Here is a 12,622-nt window from a genome sequence, read left to right as displayed (position 1 = left end):
GAGTCTCAAAGATTTTCCTGGCCAGGTTGGCATTGAACTATAATTCTCAAATCTCAGCCTTCAAGAAGCTAGGATTACAGATCTGAAGCATGAGCACCTGGCATCTTTTTGTTCTTTTTATTTCTATCTCTAAGTATTATACAAAAAATTTGTTATTTAACAAAGCAAAATATGAATACAATATATCTTGATCAATGTCACCACTTCCAGCATTCGATCCTATCCCATTTCTTTTCCCCTCTCTTCCCCTCTTCCACTGGCCTTACACACACACACACACACACACACACACACACACACACACACACAAACACACACACACACACAGACACACACACCCCACACACACAGTCTTAGAACTATACATAATCAAACACTTTGAGGTCTCTCTTTGGCTTGATTCTCCCTCCTTGACAAGCACTTTTTGTTTGAAGGTTGATGCTTCAAGTGCATGCTCCATTTATCTTCTCTAATCCTCCACTTCTTTGACTTTCTCAATACCCTTCCCTGCCGCCTGTTATTTTGCCTCCTAAATGTTGGTGTGCCTGAGTTTCTAACATCAGCATTTCCTCTCTCTGTATTCTTTGTCTAGGATGATTTAATCATCTTCTGTAGTTTCAACTAGACATCAACAATTTCCCCATTTTTCTTTCATTTCTGCCCTGATTTTAATCATAAGCTGGCATTTTCCTTTGTACTGCACAGATTCCACTACAAAGCCTACAGCTATTTTCCAATTAACACAGACTTATTGCTCTCACTCAGTCTTGCCCCACCCGTGTTTCATAAATCAGTTAATGCATTATCAATCCTCTGTGCACTCAAGCTAAAACACTTTCTTGTGTGCTTCATATCTGACCTGTCATTAAATCTCTCAAATTCATATCTGGAATTACTCTCAAACCATTCCCTCTTCTGTTTTCTCAGAATAATTGCCTCGTTTAGATTCAGGTCTCTTCCCTCAAATGACTCCATATCCTTTCAGCTGTTCTTCAAGTCTTCCTTCTATATTCTCTTTTCACCAACTGCCTCCAGCCTCATGGGCATGACACAAAGCTAGGTTTTATTGGTTCCATGTTCTCGACTCAACACTGTCAAACTTTCAACTTGGGACTTGAAGAGCTTATGCTCAATTATTACTTCTTGACAAGTACAGGAGGGTACCCAAACAATATGGCTACACAATAAATAATTATTGAATGAATAAATAAATGGGGGTTTTTAAAATAGGACAGCATAACTTTGTTATAAAAATGTTCTTTTTTTACAAGGTGCTGCAGACAAATGGAAATGACCTAACACACTTTTCCCAAGATAATACCTATAAAACCCAAGTAACTTTCCATAGCTTGTCAATAATGGATCTTAAGAGCTAGGTAGTCTCCCTGGCAACATTAGCACTTTCTGTAAGGTTTTGTTTCCTAAATTTTTGTTAGGAAAATATAAGAAAGGTTGCAACTTTTCTACATTGCCTTAGGGCAGGAATGCTGTGTCAAAAATCAATGCAAGGACAAAGCAGTCAGAAAATACTTAACTATTGTATAATTGTGTGATGGAGACCCAAAACTGGGGTGCTCATGTTCATTCTTTTCACCAGTTTTTAGAAGGAGCACAGCTTGTTATCTCCTACAAACCAGGGACTATACAGTTTTTGGTGGGTCAAAATAAATACACAGTTATTATATAATGTGGGTAAAGGGTCATGATTGAGTTATTCCCAGAAATTTCTTTGATCTGGAGTGATGGGAAGGCCTACATCAAATAAATTCATAACCTGTCAAGGGCCAGTCCACTTTTCAATGTGTCCCTGAAGGGACCACTGTGATACGATACAAGGTTATGAATCTGGCTTGTTATGACAGAAAGCCTACATATGCCTCCAAATTGTCAGGGTAAGCTACATTCAGAAAATGGTGCCTGGAGAATAAGATATTTTTTCTGGATCTCTGCTTCTGGGTCATCTGAGTGAGTGATAAAATCTGAAGGAAAGTGATGCATTTATGTTATTATGAGGAACAATCCAGAATCCATTTCCCCACTCACTTGTAAGTGCTGGAAACATTGCCTCACTTTTTGATTAAGCTAATTGTTTTGGACTGAAAACTTGTGAGTGATAATTTATGAGTTGAACCCAGAATTCACAGCTCACAGCCAATATTCTAAACCATGATGCTGTGAGGACTCTTCTCAAAAATCCCTAACAAGGGGCTTGTTTTGGAGACTGCTCAGATCTAGACCCCACCCCACAGTAGCAGTTGTAGATAGAGTATGTTCCTGGTGGCATTGTTTCCCCTGTTGCCAAATATGGCAACTCAAATTCTCTTGAGTTTAGTTTATAACAAGTTTTTATTTTTTTATTCTTTAGAAAATATATTTACTGTTATTGTAAAGGTGATATAAAAGGGGTTCTATATCAGATAGGGATTTTATTTTATTATCTAGATGATGGGGTTATAGTTACATACATAATGTAATGAGTGCATTTCTTTTTTAAGATATATTTTATTGTAATTAATAGAATGGTTACATTATATTCACCAGATAGAAGTTGCATTACTTCACAATCATTGCTACCCCTTCTCATGTTTTTGTCCCCATTTCCCTGCCCCACCCCCCCATCTTATTTTCCCTCTTCCCTATCCTATTTCAAATAAACAAATAAATATATATATATATCATATATCAGATAACAAGGTAAAATACTGCAGCAATATGAGATAATCAAGGGTGTAATGAGCACATTTCTTGCTGAACATTGTTACCTCACCCTTGTCTTTCTCCCACTTTCCCTTCTCCTTAATTTTCCCTCCACATGTTGTAAAGATCATTTCCAACACATTGTCTTGTGAGGATCCCTATTGCACGAATTCATCTTTAGTCCTTTGTCTAACCCTTTCATTATATAACAACTAAAACCACTTTCAATACTATAATAATACAAGCCCGTCTCTATGTAACATCTCAAGATTATTATATATAATGACCATAAGTAAATGAATAATTGGGACTTGTGGAATTGTAGCATGACCCAAGCTCATACAAATATGTGTGGTGACCTCTGAGGAAGGGTTTGAAGCTAGGGGTCATAGAAATGCTCCTGAGGGGTGGGGAGTTTGGCCTAGTGGTAGGCAAGCATGCTAGGCAAGATGAGGTCCGATTCCTCGGTACCACATAATATAGAAAAAGGTGGAAGTGGTGCTGTGGCTCAACTGGGAGAGCTCTAGCCTTGAGGAAGCCCAAGGACAGTGCTCAGGCCCTGAGTTCAAGCCCAGGACTGGTAAAAATAAAAAGTTCCTGAGGCCAAAAACTGAAAAGCTATTTTGTAGCTCATTTAGTTTGGCTGGTCACATAGGCAACACAAAAGCTTGATGGAATATTCTAGGCTTGTGCTCCATGGGGTTCCATCTTCCTCTGAAAGCACCACCAGCTCTTCATTCCAGATCCTCATCTTATAGCATCCCCTGGCCCTCTGTAGGCAAAACACTCCTTGGTGAGACTCAGGTGGCAGGTGAACAGAGTTTCTGATGTCCCTGTCCCTTGGAAAATCTCTCTCCACCTCTTAATGTCCAAAATCATTGTTTCAGAGTCAATCTTCCAGTGGAACTCAGTCAGTAATATCCTCAAACTGTGTTTTATATTGTTTCCACTGTTTTTTATTCTATAGATATAAAAGTAAACAGAAATGTGTCCGAAGGAATGAAAAGGAAAAAGATAAAAAAAACTGTTGAATAGAGGAAGACTTGGTAAAACAACTGAAACTATCATTCTAGATCTACTCGTGGGGAACTCGGAGAACATTTGACAATATGTCCATGCTCCAGTATGTATAGTAAGTTCAAGAAAGGAGAAATATGGCTATTGCCTCAAAGGACAGAGGTTGGGTTACAATATGGGTTAGGGTTTTGTGATTGTTGGGCTAGTGTTAATAAACACAATTCATAGCACAAATCCATTCTGTGATCATATTTTGTGACTCATATAAATGGTATTTTAAATCAAACAGATCATAATCTACTCATAACTTTGGAATATCCCACACTGGAGGACTTTTATCCTTTCAATTGCTTCTCAAAGAATATGATGATTTAATGATGTCAACGCATTCACAGGCAGACACATTGTAATGCACTTTACCATGACATAAGGACTTATTTTAAAGCCATAATTATTTCTATTGATTTCTAGATTGCTTTTCATAGAGCTTTCCTGCAAATTCTCATCTTCTTTCTTATATCAGCTATAAAGTCAATTGGCATGTACCCAGTGCTTCCTTGGCTACTTATTGGGGTTTAAACATAGCTAAGATCTAGTCCCAGCTGTTAAATAACTTATAGTTGAACTGATGGAAATAAGTAATTTTATGTGTAATGGGGCAAGTGCAATGATAAAGTAATATACTGGGATGGATACATCCATACTAGATGGGTACATAGCTCATCTGTGGACTTTTAGAAAAAGTTACACCTCAGCAGCGTCCTAAAAGCACGGCTTTGGGCTGGCAATGTAAGACGAGATCAGGGATAGTGTATAAAATGACATCCACAGCCAAACTTTCTGTATATTTAACCAACTGCAGCTAGAAATTATTTAAAGAAAAACTCTATTTGCACTGGATACAGTTTTTTTTTCATGTTATTATTCCTAAGCAAAACAGCATGATGTTTATTCACATAATACATTGTACTAGGTGTGAAGGGTAATCTAGAAAAAATTTAAAGTTTATAGGAAGGAATATATATGTTATATGAGAATATTAATCATTTTATAGAAGAGATTTGAGTAAGTAGGGATTTGCTACCTCTAGGAAGATCCTGGAATCATCCTCCATGAATCCTGAGGTCTGACTGAATATTCAAAACTTGCAAAAGTATCAAGTATGAAATGAAGACTGTCAGGAGAGGCTAGTTTGAGCAATTCATAACATCATCTAGGTAAAGAAAATTGAATCTGAGCATGAAATAAAGAGAAATGTATCATTACATGTTGCAAAGTCACATAATAATTTTGAAATGGAACTGATATGATGATTACTGATCTGTAAAACATAATAGGCATTAGCTTTTAACTGACTCTCTCCAGCCATCTAGACCTGCTGTGACTCCCTGCCTTCACAGGTGATGGGCTGGAGTGATGTTTTCCCAGACTTAACTCATTTTCCTAATGGGACCCCTCTCCCACTTCTCTTCAGATTTATGTGGAAAGATTCCAGTCTAAACACTTTTCAGTTATGTCCTTGTATATTATATACTGTATATAGGTACTGAGAAAATGAATAACTTTATGATACACAGTCATTCATTGCTATTCAATTGAGTCCATAAATATTTGACTCTGGTTTCTAGTTTCAAAGAAGAACTCAAAGTTAAATAGAAAATAAACTTCTTGTTACAACTCAAAACTATAATTTAAGTAGAAATCTTTGAATCATCCCTGACATATCCCTTTTCTAAGGCAATTTTGAAAGTGTCTTGGACCAATAATTTTTTTGTAGAACTTTTGGAAATTACTTTTCATTTTTTTCTTTAAATATTTTGCTCAAAAATATCTGCTCCTCGGGTTGGGAATGAGGCTTAGTGATAGAGTGCTTGTCTGGCATGCATGAAACCCTGGGTTCTATTCTTCATTACCTTGTAAACAGAAAAAGCTATACTTGGGGCTGTGGCTCAAAAGACGCAAAAGCAAAAAGAAGATTTTGAGCTGGATGCAGTGGTTCACACTGTAATCCTAGCTACTCAGGAGGCTGAGATCTAAGGATTGAGGTTCAAAGCCAGCCCCGGCACTAAAGTCCACAAGACTCTCATCTCCAATTAACCATTAAAATCTGAATGTGGGGCTGTGTCTCAAGGGGTAGGATAGCCTTGAGCTGAAGAGCTCAGGGACAGTGCCCAAGCCCATAGTTCAGGCCCCACAATTGACAAAAAGAAAAAGATTTTGCTTTCTCCATAGCAAACAGCATATCAATCCATGTTATTGTAAGTGGTGAGGTTTGAACTCAGTGCTTCACCCTTGCTATGGAAGTATTCTACTACTTGAACCATGCTCACTTCTTTTTGAACTACATTTTGCTGTTATTCTATACTTCCTTTCTATAAAACAATTCCATTTCATGTTCCAGAAATGTCTTAGGAACAAGAGTGGTGAGACTCTTTCTCCCATTAACCATCAGAAAATTGGAAGTGGCTCGATGGCTCAATGTGGTAGAGTTCTAGCCTTGAGAGAAAAAGCTCAGGGATTGTGCCTAGGCCCTATGACTAACAAAAGAAAAAAGTCTGTTTTCCATCTTTTTCATTCTTGCATTACCAAGAAAGTAATAAAACAGTAAATATTCTTACATTTATTATAAGTATTTGTAAAATTCCACATTTTCTTGTTGCTGTGAAAAGAAAACATAACATTAACTGTTTTTAGAGCATGCCTTTGTAGTACCTGTATTGGACGAAAAATACCCCAGTTAGGTACGGTTAATTTTAGCTCACTGATGTTGAATTGTTTCCTTAGTTCAGGGTAATGTCTGCTGCTCTCTTATACATCCAAGTATAGAGATTCAGATATGGCTTACAGATATAGATATGTTTTTATTGGATTCTTTTTCGTTTTCTTTCTCCATGCTACTTGTCGGATACATGAAATACATGCCTCCCAGAAACTTCCTTTAGATAATAAAGGCATGAACTCTCATCTTCCCACAACTCTATTTCTGCCACCCTAGGACTAAGCTCCTTATATACAGAAATAAAAAAGAGAGGCACAAGAGGCTTTCTGCAAGGAAGCTGCTTTCTGGGCTCCATGGTAAAGAAAAAGAGATCAGCAGCATCCTTGAAGGACCATGAAATGAATATAGTAGCAGCCTCTGTAGCCCTGGTCCCAGAAGAGTTGTCCATGACTGCCCATTCACCAGGCTTTTATTTCTCACTGCCAGACAAAAAGACAAGATCATTATCCATGTGAAAGGACCTCTTCACAATACGCAAATATGTGTCTACACACATACATGTGTGGATATGAGAGAGTGTGTAAATCTAAGCACATCCTTGTTCTCACCTGGCTCAGCTTCCTTGCCTGTTTTCCCATGCCTGACATGCTAACATTTCTACCAGCTGTGTTCTCCTTATCTCTCTGCAGGAACACTTCCTGTACTGATTTTTCCTCTCCCCAAGAGATCCATGTGTTTCCCCTGATTGCTCTTGTACCTGTCCAATATTTCTCCCAATCAAAGCTGCATCTTCATTTGCAGTTCCATCACATCTCTCTGCAGCATCTCCCTCTCCATTCACATCTCAGCAATCCACTTTAAAATTTCTGTGATGCTTTTATATCGTCAAAGAAAAGCAACATATGAGTTCTGAAACAAGAGATGAACATAAACAGACTAAAAAATGGTAATTAGTCCTCAGAGCTGCTGTATGTGGAAATGGCATGATGCCTGTGGTTTACCATAGAAGCAAACAGATGTGGCTCACTGCAGGGCAGGTGGCGCTTGTAACAATTCTTTAGCAGTCCACTGGAAAGTTGTAATCACTGTTTTCATGATAATAATTTCAAAATTTGCAGATTTAACTTTTCTAAATGCCATTTGAGTGAGGGGGAAAATTTATTCTCCTGTAACGTCCTGGTATATTTTCATCTCTTTCTCACTGGAGACAGACTCCATAACTTACATGGGTATAGACTTATGTCTTATTTCACGGTGTAATGGAGTAACACAATGATTCAATTTAGTTCTCACCTAACTTTAATTTGAAATTCTTCTTTAATTTTATTTTATTATCAGAATGATGCATACAGGAGTTACAGTTAGATTAATATTGTAGTGAAGACATTACTTCTAGAACATCATTACCCCTTCCCATGTTTTACTCCCACTTTCCCTCCCCTCACCCTCTCCCAAGTTCTAGAGTTGATTTCTAACATTAGAAATTTTTATCTATGAAATGATTCTGATAATTATTAACATGTAATATTTAGTATATGCCATGTTGTTTTCTAGATAATTTACCTATTTAATTTCAGGTTATTCTCAGCATGATCTTACAAATAATGTGTCATTTTCAGAGAGGGAAACTGAAGCTTCTGCACTGGAATAACTCTTCACAAAAAAATCACTACTTTTATTCTTCTCAGGTTTTAACTCCCCACAATCTATTTTGAATTAATATTATATATTTCCATTGAACAGTTAAGGGGTAAAATAATCTTATCACTTTCCATAATTAGGAAAAAAATCTCCATTTTTTTATTTTTAAATTTATATCAATTTTAAGCGATACTTTATATACAATGGGAAAAAAACACATGCATAGTCCAAATACAATGTTGAAAACAGCATTTTCATAACAAAAAAACCCTGAACACTAAGTGTTAATACCATGTACATGAATTCAAGAAGGACCACCCTTTTTCTCTGTTGCACACAGTTTATTTAACAATATGATATAAGAAATGAGTTGGTACTTTACCATTCTATACAGTGATTGAATCTTCAATTTTCTTATTTATAGTAATTATAGCGCTTGCATGATTTACACTAGAATTGCTTTTCCTCATTTCAAGTTTCACATAGAAGAAAAAAATGAATGCTTCTTCTCTATTAGCATTAGCATGGTCTAAGGAGACTGATCTCCATTTTTTATTGAGTTTTCCTCTGTATCATCTCCCTTCAGCATGGAAAACTAGAATAATTTTGGTTGCACCATTCTGCTGACAACGGTGCACCTCTCTTATTTACCTGAAATGTTCTTATTTAACCAAAATTCTTGACATAAATTTGGCTTTGTGTATGTAGAATTTGAGTTTGATATTACTGATTAATTTGGTATTTTAGCACTGGAAAAGTCATGTTCTACTTCTTTCTTGCTTCTCGGCTTCGTTTTATGTCACATTATTATATTATTGCTTATTATTAATAGTAATATTATTCCCTTGCAAGTACCAGCTATTTTATCTGCCTACAAGATTAGGAGATCCTTTTAAATTTGCCATCCCAACTCTCTTTTAGATTCTTTTAGGCTCTTTTAGAGTCAGATATAATAAGTGAGCACGCAAATTTGTCAAGTATTTGCTAGTTCCTTTGTGCTAGAGCAAAGACAATCCTTCTCTAGCAGCTGTGTTTCTGTTTCCAACCCCCTCCACAGTCTTAGGAAAGTGATCTCTTTTCCAAACACTTGTCAGGCTGGTTTTTAGTACTTCTCTGTTTCTTTAAAAAATACTTATCTTTAGGTGTTCACACACTTGGACAAAGTGTGGCTCAAGTAGTAGGCTACTTATCTACAGACAGAAGCTAAGAATTCAACCACTACTAAAACAAAAGATAATTTGGTGCCAATAATTCTTCAAGGTCTTTAAGAAAATTTACGTGGATTTATTTTTTGTTTATATTTTTGTGGTGTCTGGTGATTTCTGTTTGCTTTTGTTGCTGTTAGGTTTTTTAATAGATAATTGAAATACCTTCAAACCCTTAGGTATATAAAGTAGGCATTCTAATGAAATAGAACCCCAAGTTGTTTCCAAAGAGTTTATGTCTTAATAAAGTTAAGTAGAGGTAAATGTGAATTTCAAATATGAAAGCAATATATTGTTTAGTAAATGCCTAATGTAAATTGTGCATCGTACATTAATCAGTTTCTGGAGACTATAAAAATACATGAGATCATTAAATGATAAGAAGAAAAGGTCTATTTGACTCACAATTTTAAAGGTTTCAGTCCAAGGTCAGTTAGCACTGTGATTTTCAGAGACTTTTATGACATTTGCATCATGGCAAAAATAACATTGTAGAACTAAATGCTACCTCATGGTGGCCAGAAATAAAGGAGAAAGGAGGATACTAGGGTCCTGAGGTTCCATATCCCCTTCCATAACAAATCCCTACCCTCCTCCCCACCCCCATGCAACACAGTAAAGAGAAAAAAAGCCAATTAAGAGTTCCTGCACCACTTAAGAGCATCAAACAATGGGTCGATGCCCATAACACATGGCCTTGAAGGGACATTAAGGTCCAAACTTAAGTATTATATCTGACAATTCTACTTTCCTTTCTGAGTTCTTGTAAGATTTATTATAGTTTAACCTGACTTGGTTTTTTGTATATCCTCAATGATATTTAAGCTTCGAGGAAACATCCAAGCATTCTACTTACAATATAGAAGTACATGAAGAGTCTTCATTTATTATAAAAGAAAACAGACAGGCACTAATGGCTCACACTTATATTCCTAGCTACTGTGGATGCTGAAATCTAAGGAGGACTAAGCTTCAGAGCCAGTTCAAGAAGGAAAGTCTGTGATACTCTTATCTCCAGTTAACCACCAAAAAGCCACAAGTGGAGCTATGATGCAACTGGTAAAGCACCAGCTTTCTACACCCAGGGACAGCATCCAGGCCCCCAAATCAACACCAAAAAAGAAAGAAACAATATAAGCACGCAAGAAAGAAATAAAGATATATTTATATTAAAAACTATTTTTGTTTATTTGAATTTTTCATTTATCTGTGTTTTAAATTGCTAAATTTGCTAAAGGAAGGTATGACTACTAGTAGAAAAATAGTAAAAGAGTGAATTAGTCGTACAAAGGATTTCAAGAATTGTCACAAAATGTGTAGATAGATCAGGAGTGGAAAAAAAAATGACCCAGGAAAGGTGCCAGGTGAAAGAACACTGTCAAAGGATTATGAATGCTAACCTAAGGAAAATGGACTTCATTTCACTGGCAGATATAAACTATAAAGACTATATGATTGAGATTTTGACCCCTTTAAAGGTAACAATAGCAATAAGGACCAATTTTATAGTACAGGTCTTCTGTAGAGAAAACCTTTGCAGATTTTATAGAATTTTTTGCTTCAATAAGAACCCATTTTCCCCCTGATATTTTTCCTCAGGGATTTTTATAGTCTTCTTTTGTTCAGGGATAAGAAATAATGATAGCTCTACCTTCAGGAATGTGAAACAAATACAATTTTCTATTATTGCCAAATAAATGAAACTCTAGATGGTGTAGAAATTGACAAACATCAAACAATAGACTTTTAACCACATTTATATGAAGCAACTTGCTGTACTTCAGCACAAATTACAAACCATCCTTTCAAGCTCTTTAGAATCTAAGACCTGCCAAGAGCTAATTAACTGCTCTGACAGCAGGAAGATGTAGCAACATAAGGCACCATTTCTCAATGACTGCAAGGTATTTAATTTGAATAAAAGGAGAATTACAGAGCAGCAGTGATCCAGAGAAACAGGCAAAGAGGGAGTGCCTATATTAAAGATTTGTGTGTGACTTCACAATCTTCCAGTGGAAACGCATAGGGAGATGAATGTATTAAAGCACAAAACAGCTTTGCAAAGAAGGGCAGTGATTGCATATGTTTGTGTTGGTGCAATTGACCCAGCAGTTTCTTGTGAGGTAGTACATTAATGATTCTTCCTTGAACAATTTTCATGCCTTAAGATCTGTGTCCAGAATAAGAAGGAGGCTGCTGGTACTAGGTGTCATGGTCAGAATCACTAAACTCCCAAATGTGTTTGTAACTCAAACACTAATGTGAAGAATACAGGGGTGGGGAGCATAGCCTAGTGGTAGAACGCTCACCTAGCATGCATAAAGCACTGGGTTCCATTCCAGAAAAAGCCAGAAGTGGCACTGTGGCTCAAGTGGCAGAGCACTAGCCTTAAGCAAAATGTATCCAAGGATAGTGTTCAAGCCCTCAGGACAGGCAAAAAAAAAAAAAATCAAACAGGCTCATACCTATAATCCTAGCTACTCAGGAGGCAGAGATCTGAGGATCAAAATTCAAAGTAGTCTAGGCACCAAATGACCTGAGACTCTTATCTCCAAATTAACTTCTAGAAAGCAGGAAGTGGGGCTTGGCTCAAGGATAGGGCAGTGACCAGGCCAAGTTAAAATCCCATCAAACACACACACACACACACACACACACACACACACACACACACACACACACAGGAATACAGGCATCTTTTCATAGGTTTCCTGCTCATGAGTTTGACATGATTAAGTCTTTGAACACCGTACCCTTCATGCTGGTCCTATGGCCATGTCTGAGGGATGTTAGTGGCAGTGGATTTGTCTTAGAGCCCTAGGAGACCAGGCCTCAGATAAGTATACATCAATTGACTACTACTATCTATTCCCTCATCACATCCCTATTTAATTTTTCTTTTTTTTTTTTTATTTTAGGCTACTCGCAATATGTAGTTCAAATAAAAGATGAATCTAAGTGCCAAAAAATATTTCTCATATTTTCATATTATGCAATTACTCAGGTGTTACAAAGTCAAGTAAACAAAATTTTCCAGGATTTTAAAGACAGGGGAAAATGGGAGAAAAACATGGGAACGGGTAACAATTCATTACCTTAAGAATGTAACTATATGTTATAGAGAAAGAACAGAAAATGAGTCAATCCAAATCTGGGGAATATGAGAGAGCGCTTCAGGAGGTCCAAGATACAATTAGGAAGCCTAATTTAAGGCTAATTTGGTATTGAGGAAGGTCTGGAGAAAAAGGTCAATGGTACTGGAAATATACTTCAGGGAATCACCTCAGAGAATTTCCCAAATATCCTTAGGGGCAGGCCCATCCAGATACAAAAAAACTTTTAG

At 36.7% G+C, this 12,622-nt stretch overlaps 1 protein-coding gene across 1 annotated transcript in view; it reads right to left on the bottom strand.

The window, feature by feature from the left end:
- Positions 1-12,622, bottom strand: part of Nkain3 (sodium/potassium transporting ATPase interacting 3) — a 518,782-nt gene that overhangs the window by 333,597 nt on the left and 172,563 nt on the right. The gene's annotated exons all lie outside the window — the stretch shown is intronic.

This window comes from Megascapheus bottae, chromosome 9 (assembly GCF_031878675.1).
Source record: "Megascapheus bottae isolate mThoBot1 chromosome 9, mThoBot2.hap1, whole genome shotgun sequence".
NCBI classification, from domain to species: Eukaryota; Metazoa; Chordata; class Mammalia; order Rodentia; family Geomyidae; genus Megascapheus; species Megascapheus bottae.
Note: the sequence above shows the minus strand (reverse complement) of the source record. Positions and strands in the feature narration are given on the sequence as shown.